This window comes from Arvicola amphibius, chromosome 10, assembly GCF_903992535.2.
Source record: "Arvicola amphibius chromosome 10, mArvAmp1.2, whole genome shotgun sequence".
Lineage (NCBI taxonomy): Eukaryota > Metazoa > Chordata > Mammalia > Rodentia > Cricetidae > Arvicola > Arvicola amphibius.
In genome coordinates, this window is record NC_052056.1 from 40,197,923 (window position 1) to 40,210,819 (window position 12,897).

Consider the following 12,897-nt stretch of genomic DNA (forward strand, 5'->3'; position numbering starts at 1 on the left):
CAACTCTTGGAATAAGAGGCCAAGCACTTGGAAACCCCTGATCCTGATCCAACCACTGCTGGCCATTTGTCCCTTTAGTGGCTGCCCAAAAGCTTATATTATTATCTATCATATTCTATCTGAAAATAATATACACATATAGGGTAGGGATTTGTTATATATCATGTAGCATGAGATCCTTACAATAGGGGCTGAAAGATGGTTTACCTGATAAAAACTTTGGATGCTCTTGCAGAAGACTTGGGTTCAGTTCCCAGCACTCATGAGATGGCTCACAACCATCTGTAAGTTTATTTCCAAATTGGATGCCTGAACTCTGCAGGCACCAGGAATGCGTTGTGGGCACAGGCAGACAAGACTTTTGTACACATAAATAAATTTAAAAAGAATCTTATCTCTGTGAGTTCGAGGCCAGCCTGGTCTACAAGAGCTAGGTCCAGGACAGTGCTCCTAAAAAAAGCTGCAGAGAAACCTGTCTTGAAAAACCAAAAAAAAAAAAAAAAAAAAAAAAAAGAATCTTATGAGAGTATCCCCCTTCCTCCCCTCTGACCTCCTGTTGTCACTAGTCTGCCCTTTCATTTCTATAGGTCCAGTTAGAGACTTAAAAAAAAAAAAACCTCCCTCCCATCCGGGCGATGTGGCATATGCCTTTAATCCCAGCGCACTCAGGAGGCAGAGGCAGGTGGATCTTTGTGATTTCAAGGCCAGCCTGGTCTACAAAGTGAGTTCCAGGACAACCAGTGATGGAGGAGGTCATCTGTCTATGTGTTACTTTCATTGGTTAATAAAGAAACTGCCTTGGCCCTTTAAACAGGACAGAAAATTAGGTAGGCAGAATAGACAGAACAGAATTGTGGGAGAAAGAAAGCAGAGTCAGGCAGATGTCTCAGGCAGTCGCCAATGCCTCTCCTCTCTGAGATGGACGCAGTCCAAGATCCTTCCTGGTAAGCTACCACCTTGTGGGTGATACACAGATTACTAAATATGGTTTAAAGCAAGATATGAGAATTAGCCAATAAGAGGCTTAAACTAATGGGCCAGGCAATTTTTAATGATACAGTTTTCCGTGTAATTAATTTTGGGTATAAGAGGTAGCCATGTGGGATCTGGGTGGTGGGACCGCCAGCCCGCCACTCCTTCTACAAGCCAGAGCTATAAAGAGAAACTCTGTCTGGAAAATAAAACCAAACTAAATCAAACCAAAATGAAACAAACAAACAAACAAACAAAAAACAAAACTCCCTCCATCCTTTTAGATAGGGACTTATCCAGCCAGGGTGACCTCGAATTTCCCATGTAGTTTTGGATCATCTTGAACTCCAGATCTGCCTGTTTTACCTAATGTAACACCATACATGGCTTGTTGTTTCCTGAGATACAGTCTCTGAAGACAAGGCTTGCTTCAAACTCACATCCATCTTGCACTCCCAGTGTTGGGAATACAGACAAGAGCCGCTACAACCGGCTCAACTTGTTGAATGTGTAGAATGTGTGCAGAGCTGTCTTCCCGTCCATCTTGGCTAACTCTAGTATTAATTCCAGTTCTACATTCACCTTAAGCTGATTGTCCTGGACAGTGGTTGTCTCCTGCCTCTTTGCACACCTGATGTCAGGCATTATGATTTTTTTCCTGTTGGATGTTGAGTATTTTTACATTTCTATAAACATTCTTGGTGACGATTTACTCCTTTGGGGTCTTGTTGGGGGTCTGGAACAGTGCTCAGAGTACGCTAATTTTCCACCAAGGCAGGCAAGACTTCTTTGGGTGTTCTGCCCAGTGTCTTTTGGATGATATATTTTCTACTCTGGCAATGGAAATGAACACTATTTCCAGCCCAACACAAAGGATCAGAATTGTTTCTCTAGTTCTTAGGGTCTCTTGTCTCCCCTCCCCCCCATTCTTACTTCTCCTTCCCAAAGCGACATTCTGTCACAGTAAAAATCCCACGCTGGGTACCAGTCTCTGTCTTAGGCTGCTTCCCATTGCTGTGACAAACACTGCCCAAAAGCAGCTTGTGGAGGGAAGGGTTTGTTTTAGCCTACAGTTGTTATCCATTGCGAAGGGACGTCAAGGCAGGAACCCAAGGCAGGGGCTGAAGCTCAGGCCATGGAGGAGCCCTGTTTACTGGCCTTTTCCTTCCTCATGCCTCATTTGCCTGCTTCCTTAGAAAACATAGGAGCACCTGCCTACGGTTGGCACCCCCCTCAGTGAGCTGGGCCCTCCCACATTCGTCATTAATAAACGCACCACAGGCTAATCTGATACTGGCATTTTCCCAGCTGAAGTTTTCTTTCTTCTCAAAGCTCTAGCCTTTGTCACGGTAGCGACAATCTAAGCAAGACCCTGCACTCCTTGGGTGTGATAAAAGCCGGAGTCAGGGATCTCTAGCTGTTCAAAGTGTGTTCAATTCAGTTTGTTAAAAGCTTTTTTTCTGACAGCAGTTCAGGGGGGCTCATTCTATGGGGTAGTGCCTTTGCTGTCATTGACATGTAGCCCCTTTGCTTGGGGATTGTTCCAGTCTGTTCTCTGTTGTTCTGATAAACACCATGACCAAAAGTCACCAGGGGAAGAAGGGCTTTGAGTCCCCTTACGTGCTAGTCCATCACTGAGAGAAGCCAAGGTAGAGACTGTGGAGGAGCTCTGTTTGCTGCCTTGCTCACTTTACCCTCTTATATAACTCAGGCCCCCCTGCCAGGGGTCACATCACTTCTCGTGTGATGGCCTTCACACACTACCTGGTCCTTGGGAACACGAATCTACAGACCCACCCACAGGCTGCTCACCGGAGACAAGTCCTCGCTGAAGCTCCTTCTCCCCAGATGGCTCCAGTTGACATCAAGCTGATAAAAACTAACCGGTATGATAGTTTTTAAAAGGATGTTGAACTCAAGGCGTGCCCGTGTGAAGGGGATGACCGTGATGATGGTTCTGTACAGTTTGCTGGTGGTTTGTCTCAAGTAGCCCAGGCCTTGAGTCCTGTCCTCAGCACTACACAACAGTAAATATAGAAATAAATGAAAAATTAAAAGTGGTAACTTGTATCCATAGGACCAAATCAAAACCGGTCCTCTACGGGGAGGTCCCATTACTTCTGCCAGAGCACCGTCCTCCTGGGACCTCTCCAGTGCTCTTCAGGAGGCTTCTGCCCGATGCAGGAGGCTCAGTCTCCAGGCTCTATATTTCCCTCCCCATCACAGTGATGACTAGGACCCGTAGCATCAGAAAGGCCTTAGACCTGTTTAAAGCTCAGTGCCTCAGTGCTCTTTCCTAGTCTGCTCCTTGGGAGCAGAGAGGTTCTCAGCCTTCCTAATACTGGGACCCTTTCGTGCAGTTCCTCCTGTGGTGGTGACCTCCAACCATAAAATTACGTTGCTGCCACTTCATAACTGTAATATTGCTACTATTATCCATCCGAACGCAATCATTTGGTGTGCAACCTCTGTGAAAGGGTCGCGACCCACAGGTTGAGAATCGCTGCTTTAGCGTGCGCTAGATAGGTAACGTTTATATAAAATTTCCGAGAGAGCTGGTAGCATGTATTCTGTTGTCCTTTGTGCCTATGCAGAGCCCACCATTATTTTTCAATCTTCTTTTTGGCATAAACATTATTCTGTTTTCAATTTGGAGCAATGCATGACTGAGAAGGCTGCAACCTGTCGAACTTTTAGAGTTGCTCAAGTGTACGTCCAACCCTTGGCCCAGATTAGTTATGAATTCAGACCAATGCAAAATGCAAAATTGTAAAATTACTTAAAACATTATTAAGGGCGAAGGCTTTGCTTTTGTTTTTATTTTGGTACGCGATTTCTGGGTTCTCAAACGTGAACTTTGTAGATGACAATGTCGCCTGGTAATGTCACGCAAAATAACCAGGTAACTGCGGAGCTCTGGATTCTAGGATGTGGCCTAAGGCCAAGCTTCACTCAGTGTTGCCCAGAGAAGCGAAAGGGTTGCACATTCCTGCGAGTCCAAAGCGTCCTTTTCCTGTTCTGTAAAGCAGAGGGTTTCGATCTCTTTCCCAGGTTCCGGTGACGTCCCCGGGGATGGAATGTGAGAAGCGCCAGGGGCCTAGCTCACAAGCCGCAGAAAGGTCTGTGATCCCCCAAAGGCTGAGTTGTGCATCCCTTCTTTTTCTCAAGCCCCTGTAGCGCGTTGTGGGGCTGGCCCGGCCGGCCGGTGGCGCCAAGCCCCTGGAGAACCGGGCAGACCCGCCTCCCGATGGCATTGTGTGCGAGGCGGAGCCGGGGCTGTAGGGCGCGCCTCCTGGCGGCGCAATCCACGAGGGACATCCCCGGGGCTGCTCCTCACCACCTCCCCTCGCCGGCGGCCTCACGGTGGCCGCGTCCGGGGGAGTAAGCCGGGCCGGAGCTCCGCGGCTGCGCGCTCCGAGCGGTCATAGCTCGGAGCTGGCCTGGTGGGTCGACGGGATGGGGCCGGGCGGGTGCGGAGTCTGCGCGATCAGGCCTCCGTGCGGCTGTCCCACGTCCCGCAGGACGTGTGGCCGGCGGGCTGGGGGCCTGCAGAGGCCCACCCCGGCGGGGCTCCGGCTCGGGCTCCGGTGCCAGCGTCCCAGCGCCCAGGGAGTTGGGGGCGGGGGATGATGTTGCGCGCAGCCGGGAGATGCGGGGCGCATCCGAAGCGTCCCCCGTCCTGGTGCTGGCGTCTCCAGGCTCCTCCACCTGGAAAAGGCCCATCCTGATGGGTCCGGGCTAGACAGGTTTCACCTGGGGAGATGGACACAGCTGAGCTGTACTTCCGCGCCCGTGAGGGCCGGGCGAATGCTGAGTGACCTCAGCAGGAGGTTGTCATTGGGGATTTGAAGGTCTTCAGACACACCTGCCGCCGGTCGGGCACCTGATTCCCCTAGGGTCTGTGGATCCGTATCTCTTGATGTTCTGGGCTTTTCTTAGATAAGGATGATTAACTGTTGGTATGGGGTTCAGGTTTTGAAGGGTGAGGGTGATAAGTACCCAGCAAAGGCCTTTGGGGGCGAGAATTAGGACTCAGAGGGCGCCTGTGGTTGCAAGGTGTAGGGAGGTGGACAGTCATCATGAGCACGGGAAGCTGCCCTGGCTCTGGCTGTCTCCCCACTGGTTTGGTGATGAAAGAGCAGAAAGAAGGTAATTTGAGAGTTAGAAAAGGCCTCTCTCTGTCTCATTTTAAAAACAATTAGCTGGTGTGTGTGTGTGTGTGTGTGTGTGTGTGTGTGTGTGTGTGTAAAGAATCTTCCTAGGATTTAAGAAACTCAAGGAATCTCAGATATGGTTCAGGTTGAGCAAGTGAAATTCAAGATAGGGTGTGGAAGGCTGCCCCAGCACCCTGCTGGAGAGTGCCAGCAGGGAACGACACAATGTTTGTTGGTTTGTTTTTTCTCTTCTTCTTCTTCTTCTTCTTCTTCTTCTTCTTCTTCTTCTTCTTCTTCTTCTTCTTCTTCTTCTTCTTCTTCTTCTTCTTCTTCTCTTTTTCTTCTTCTTCTTCTTCTTCTTCTTCTTCTTCTTCTTCTTCTTTTCTTCTTCTTCTCTCTTCTCTTCTTTTCTTCTTCTTCTTCTTCTTCTCCTTCTCCTTCCTCCTCCTCCCCTCCTCCTCCTCCTCCTCCTCTCCTCCTCCTCCTCCTCCTCTCCTCCTCCCTCCTCCTCCTCCTCCTCCTCCCCTCCTCCTCCTCCTTCTTCTTTTTAAGTTAATTTTAAAGAACGGTTTGGGCTTTGTGAACACGGAAAACTCCATAAGATAGTACAAGCGTTTGTGTATCTGACTATATTTGAAAGAAATCCACAGTTTTGAGAGCTAAAACCATCTCAAAAAGAATGGCTGGCCATGCTGAACGGCTTGAGGAAGAATAGGCAGGGAGGGCCATAACAGTGACTCTGTTAATTACGTTTTATGTGCCACTTGAGGTAAGTCCTTAGTACCTTCTCTAAGCTGGGCTAGTAATGGTGTGTGCTTGATCTGGAGTGAGTGCAAACGCCTTCCTTGAAGCCCTTTTCTCCACAGTGGGGACATCTAAAGCAAGTTAGTCTTGGCCTGGAACTAGCGAATACAGTCCAAATTGGCCTGGGACTTGGGGGGCAATCCTCCTGCTCCAGTTTTCTCAGGATTATATTATAGCCATGGACCAGAACAGAACAACTAACAGAACAATTAATCCATGAACCACAGGTGACTCCTGGTTATTCTGGCCTTTTTTTTTTCTTTTAATCATCAGTGAACAATGGTATGTGTCAGAATTACCCAAGTTCCTGTTTAAAATATAAATTTCTTGGCTCCACCCCAGACTAGTAAAACAAAACCTTTGGGTGTGGACCCAGAAATAGGTATTTTAAGAAGAGCACACAGGGTTATGGTGCTCTGGCTAGTCCTGAAGTTCACTGACTCTGTGTGTGTGTGTGTGTGTGTGTGTGTGTGTGTGTGTGTGTGTAGATGAGGGTTTGGAGGGCTATTTAGAATAGGTCCTCTTAAAATTTACGCAATCAAGTTGCCGCCAACTTTATGTAACTGAATGTTACTGTTCCTTATCTATAATAATGTCATTTAAACTTTTGGACTATTTTAATGGATAATTAGTTATTTTTACCATAAAGCAGAAGCATGTTTTGGTAATGAGCCACTCCCCAACCCTGGATTAGAAACATAACTTTCTCCTGACCTGTAATGACAGCAGTAGGTGCACCTATTTTAAACTTTTGTTCTTTTGTTATACATAACATCCCCACCAAAGTTTTCCTTCTCCCCACTCTTCCCAGTCCCTCCCCCACCCCCCCCTGCAACTCTTCCTGTTTCTTTCTCTTAAACAACAAACAAACAGGCCTCCCAAGGATATCCATCCAGTTTCGCCTAACAAGTTACAATAAGACTGGGCACAAACCCTCATATCACAGCTGGACAAGGCAACCTAGTAGGAGGAAAAGGGTCCCAAGTGCAGGCACAAGAGTCAGAGACACGCCCCCAGCCCCTCTCCCACTGTGGGAGTCCCAATATCACCAAGCTACACAACCATAAGGTATATGCAGAGGTCTTCGTTCAGAACCATACAGGGTTCATGTTTGTCACTTTGGACACTGAGAGTCCTGCTTAGTTGATTTCTGTGGCCCGTTTTCTACGACCAGAAGGTGGACTCTACTGACCCTCACTACAGAGTTCTCAGAGAGCTGAACATGACATAGAAACACGCCATGAGCTTCTCCTGAAAACTCCCGCCAAAAATTCTTGTGACTTCTGCAAACATACAATACACGAAACAACCTTAGTCATTTGTTCGGCTTACTTCATGTTTCCTGGCAACTGTTATAAAATGTATAAAATGGGTGTTACAGAGCCACAGGCATGCCCTTGAAGGGGTAGTATATCCTTGTCCCTTCCTGCTCCTCTACCTTCTGTCTCCAGGGTAAGAACCTTTGCTTCCTACGGGCCTCCTACCATGATGTGTTGCCTCACCACAGCCCGTAAACAATGAGGCCGGCTGACCATGGGCTGAAACACATCAAACTGTGAGTCAAAATAGTTATTTTCGAAGCTGGTTTTCTCGAGAATGTGCACTATTGGACAGAAAAGCTAAGAGGCGCTCACACAATACACTGAAGGGGTGGGCTGAGTGGCAGCCTCTCCCTTCTGAATAGAGGGGAGGAAGTCGTAGGCACAATCCAGAGCTGTTTTAGAAAGGTAAATTGAAGGGCGAGCCTTTTCTACTGTCAGACTTCCCCTAAGATGTTTTGTATGTGTCTAATCCTTCCCTTTCCTGTTAGTCTTTATTTTCTATGCTCACTCACTCTCTCTCTTCTCTCCCTCTCTCCCTCCTTCCCTCCTTTTCCTCCCTCCTTCCTTCCTCCCTCCTTCCTCCCTCCCTCCCTCCCTTCCCTCCCTCCCTCCCTCCCTCCCTCCCTCCCTCTCCCTGTCTGTCGTCTCTCTGTCTCTCTCTGGTTTTTCAAGACAGGGTTTCTCTGTATAGCCTGGCTGTCTTGGAAATCACTCTGTAGACCAGGCTGGACTCAAACTTAGAGTTCTGCCTGCCTCTGCCTCCTGATTAAAGGTGTACGCCACCACCACCCAGCTTCTTTCTCTCTTTTTAAATATGACATCTCTTTCTTCAATAGGCGTGGTTTATGTTATATCCATATTCATATAGCATATTTAGAAAGTTATGTGTTAGGCTGATTTGAGACATCAGGAATACACAGAGTTGGGAATCTTTTTGAGAATTCAGTTAATTGGGGCTCTACTCAGGTTCTGACTTCATGATTTTTTTAACATTTTATAATAATTTAATTTTAGATTGCTTAAAAATTTTGAAAATGATAAAGTTCATCTAGCTTCTTCTAATAGAGTAACCCCTTTACACAGCCACAAAACCTCTTATCAGTACTATCTAGATTTCATTTCTAAGTCCTGTTGATGGCCTTTATTTATCAATACAATTGACAGGTGTGCAGGGTCGGCAGCTCTCACCTGGTAATGTTAGTTCCTCTGTACAGTTCCTGCTTGTGGATTGCTCTTGGCGGAGAGCCTTTCCAGCTAAGCAGAGCACAAAACCATTCATCCTCAAATTTCCATCCATTAACTGGTGAAACTGGACAGAAGCAATGATGCCTGTAGTATTTGCTTAGTGGTGGCTTTTTTCCTGGGTCCTAAATTGGAAATTTCCTATGAGAAAGAGCTACCTTTGTCTCCAATCCCCCCCTTTTTAAAATTTGGTCACTTATATCAGTATATATACACAAGGAAATTAATTTTATTCTGTATGCTATAGAACAGGGCCAGAGTAAAAATAATATTAAATGATTCCAGTTTGGGAGTTGAAGTGACTTAAATTTTTTTTTATTTTTTATTAAAAATTTCTGCCTCCTCCTTGCCTCCATTTACCTTCCCCTCCCCCCTCCACTCCCCCTCCCTCTCCTGTCCCAAGAGCAGTCAGGGTTCCCTGCCCTGTGGGAAGTCCCAAGTTCACGTCCACCTCTATCCAGGTCTAGGAAGGTGAGCATCCAAACAGGCTAAGCCACCCCCCCCCCCCCCAAGCCAGTATGCGTAGTAGGATAGTCGGATCAAAATCCCAGTGCCATTGTCCTTGTTACTCGGCAGCTCCTCATTGTCATGCACCATGTTCAGGGAGTCCGGTTTTATCCCGTGCTTTTACAAGTTCCCAGTCCAGCTTGCCTTGGCTGATGCTCCGATTAGATCAGCCCCACCATCTACAGTAGGTGGGTGCAGCCCCTCGCAGTCCCCTGACTTCGCTTCCTTATGTTCTCCCTCCTTCTGCCTCCCTCATTTGACCTTGGGAGCTCAGTGACTTAAATTTTTAATGCTTGTTTGTTATTTATTTAGTGTGTGTGGCACCTGTGCACATGTGTGCAGGTCAGAGGACAACTTGTGGGAGTGGGTTCTGTCCTCCATGCCAAATTGAAGTTGGCAACCTGGTAACAGGTTCCCTTGCCTGACAAGCTATCTTGCTGACTCCTACGTGGTAATGGTTGTTGTCATTTCTGTCCCATTCTTACTTCAAAGGTGTCACAGGCATCAGGACAGTGGTCACCCAGAAGCTCCCTAGGAGTTTGTGCTCGAGCCCTAAGGAAAGTGGGAGAGTTTGTATAGTAGTCAGTTCCTGGGAGCTATGATGGAACACCAGCCACCCAGCTTTTCCACTGTGCAGCCCCAGAGAGTCTGAAGCAGCAAAAGCAAAGTGTCTGGGGCATGTGCCCACTCACACACCCTGTCTGAGAGATATTGATATGTTGACTGTACTGTTCACCAGCTGCTGAATGCCACCCACATCCTTTCTGTCTGGTGTATCAGCATTTAGTGCATAAATGTGGTTCCCACCATATCTGCATTGGAGGCACGGAGATGGTATAACTGCTAAGAGCTCTCCCAAGAATGGATGTTTATATCATGTGCTATTGGTTTATAGCTTATCTTCCTTATTAGATTATTATTATTATATTATTTGGTTTTTCGAGACAGGGTTTCTCTGTAGCTTTGGAGCCTGTCCTGAAGCTAGCTCTTGTAGACCAGGCTGACCCTCAAACTCACAGAGATCCACCTACCTCTGCCTCCTGAGTGCTGGGATTAAAGGCGTTGCGCCACCACCGCCCGGGACACAGATTATTTTATTATTATGGAAAGTTTAAAAAACACAGGAGTAGAACACCACCGCGAAGCCCTTAGGTTAATATCGCTTACCTATCTCAATGTTTTACCAATCTTTTTCATTGTATGGACTCTTCTTTGGAGTGGCAAGCCGTACTTGAAAAACAAATTGCAGACATTTAAGGTTTGGGAAAAGGCTGAACTAAAGAATGCTTCCCTTTCTGGCCTGCGCGGTCTAAGCCTGGGCTTTTAAAGTGCCAGGCTCTCAGAGCCCAGTTGTTACCTTGAGGGAAGAGAAAATAAAATTCTAGGGTTAGATTTCTAGAAAGGAAAGGTGGGCGGAGGACTGCCCTAAAATAATGCCCTCGATGTTTGTCTGAATTGGCTTTTCTGCAGATTCCCCGTCATTTTCCATATAAATATCTTGATTAAATACAAGAATGGCTCCAGGAAGAGGAGGGTCTCAGAGTTAAAGAATAATACAAAGAAGTCTGATAGTGCCTTTCTGAGCACCACCCGGGAGTTACCGCCCCAGGGGTATTTTCTTTCGAAATGTATCATGTTTCTAATCATAAAAGTATTATATACTCATGGGAAGAAAAGTGGAATTATTAACCGAAAGAGTCTGTATTTTAGCAGGGGTATGATTTGGTTATCTCGGTTAATCTTCTGATACCACATGAATCATGGGATAAGAGAACAAATACTTGTAGCTCTGGAAATATGGCAGGTGTTTTGGCGTGTCTTCTCATTAAAATTCTTACGATGTCATTATGAAGTGAGCATGTTCCGTCCTCCCACGTTTTTCCATGAGCTGGGGAAATGTGGAGAGCGCTTGTCACTAAGCCTCTGGTCACTTAGCTGAGGATGGGGTTGGAATCTCTCTTGAACCCGGAGAGGTGTTCTAATGCTTTCACCTCTCTTTTTTTTCACCACAGAAGCGAGGACTTTTGCCTTTGAACTTCTTCTGTATCTTCAGTTTTTATGGAGGACACAGCTTATGAGGGGTAAGTAGTGACTGTTTTTAGCTGGGGCCAGGTTAGCATCAATTAAATGAAGGGATGGAGGTCTAATTGCTAAGTAAGCGTTAGTCACACTCTCGGCTTTGAGGATGGGTGTCTTGCCTTTTGAACAACTTTTTTTATACTGCAGTTTGGGAATTGTTGGTTTATCGTTATCATAGCTCCTCAGTTCTCAGGGAGAGCTCTTAAAACTTCAAGGCTAGTGAGAAGGCTCAGGATCAAGACGACTGTTCCTCCAGGGGACGCGCATTTAGTTCCTAGCACCCACCACTGGGCAGCTCACAGCTGCCTGGAACCCCCGCTGCAGGGGACAGGACCTCCTTTTTCTGGCCTCTGCTGGCATCTGCACTCACACGTGCATACCGTATGCAGACAGATGCATAATCACACATACAGTCTTAGAAAAGTATTTAGAGCAATTTTAGGTTCACAGAAATTGAACTGAAGGCATGAAGTTTTTTGAACTTCTCCCCCCACCCCTGTAGGTATTTGTTTGTTTGTTTATTAGTTTTTTTCAAGTCAGGGTTTCTCTGTGTAGCCCCTGGCTGTCTGGGAATTTGCTCTCCAGACAGAATGGCCTGGAACTTCAGAGATCTGCCTGCCTCTGCCTCTCAAGTGCTTGAATGATTAAATGCAGTGCCACCACCACCCAGCCCAGGTTTGAAAATTTAAGTCAAGCCTCCCCACACCCTGTAAATGAGAGCCCCACACGTGTAGTTTTTTTTAAAAAGAAATCCTTCCTGCTTTCTTTTCTTTCTTTTTTTTCCATCCCGCTGCTTACGCTTGCAGTCATTTTGTGACCATAGGCTCCTTGAATTCCATGGGCGTTCTCCAGGCAGTGTCCCCATAAATAGCTTTTAGAAGAGCAGTGTTTCAGAGGCGCAGATTTACAATAGGTTTTTTATGAAGCATGATCACTAGTTCCCCACATTGAAGTTTCCCCGAAATGGAAGTTCACAAGTCCACGACCGAGGTTGTCTCGCTGGCCCAGAGTCCTGATGACTTCCTGCCAGCTGAAGGGAAGAGAGCAGGCCTCCAGGCAGGCATTTGAACTCGTCCCAGGAGAGGGACAGGAAGATGGAGTGAGAGGACCACAGAGGCACCTGCACGTTTCTTGTTGAGTGTGTTGGGCCTATCCAGGCATGAAGGGAAGAACAAGGTCTGCCTGAGGGTTGTGACTTGCTGAGCACAGGGGACTCACACCCATGCTCTGCCCTCTAACCAGGCCAGCTGTCCTTCGTGAGCGGCGTTAGTGGGTCAAGGTGCTTATGGCTAGCCTGATGCCTCAATCTACCCCGGGGCAGTCTTAACCATGGCAAACCACATGAGATGAGAGAAGACCAGATCCACAAGCTGTCCTCTAACCTCTGTGCCTGTCCCCACCCCATACCGAAGTGTAATTTTACAAACAAGTAGACTAAAGTTCTTATCTCACAGGAAGTTGTTTGTCTATTGTCCCCATTTTCCGTGTTGCGTTGACGCCTTATTTCTCAATGTGAGGGTGCCTGAAGGTGGGGCACAAGTATCCCACCCCCTTTGGGACATCTAGGTTAAGGTGAGGTCGTTGAAGGTTCAGCCTCTATGTTGGAGTTAACAGTCATATAAAAAGAGCAAGAGATATGAAATTTGGATTTTAATATATATATATATATATCTTTTTCTCTCTCTGTGTGTGTGTGGGGGGTGGGTAGGTGGGTGTGGGTGTGGGGGGGTGGGTTGTCTGTGTTTATACACATGTACCAAGGAAAAGCCATTGGGGATATAACCAGTACGAGGGCTCTAATGAGAGACTGACCATAC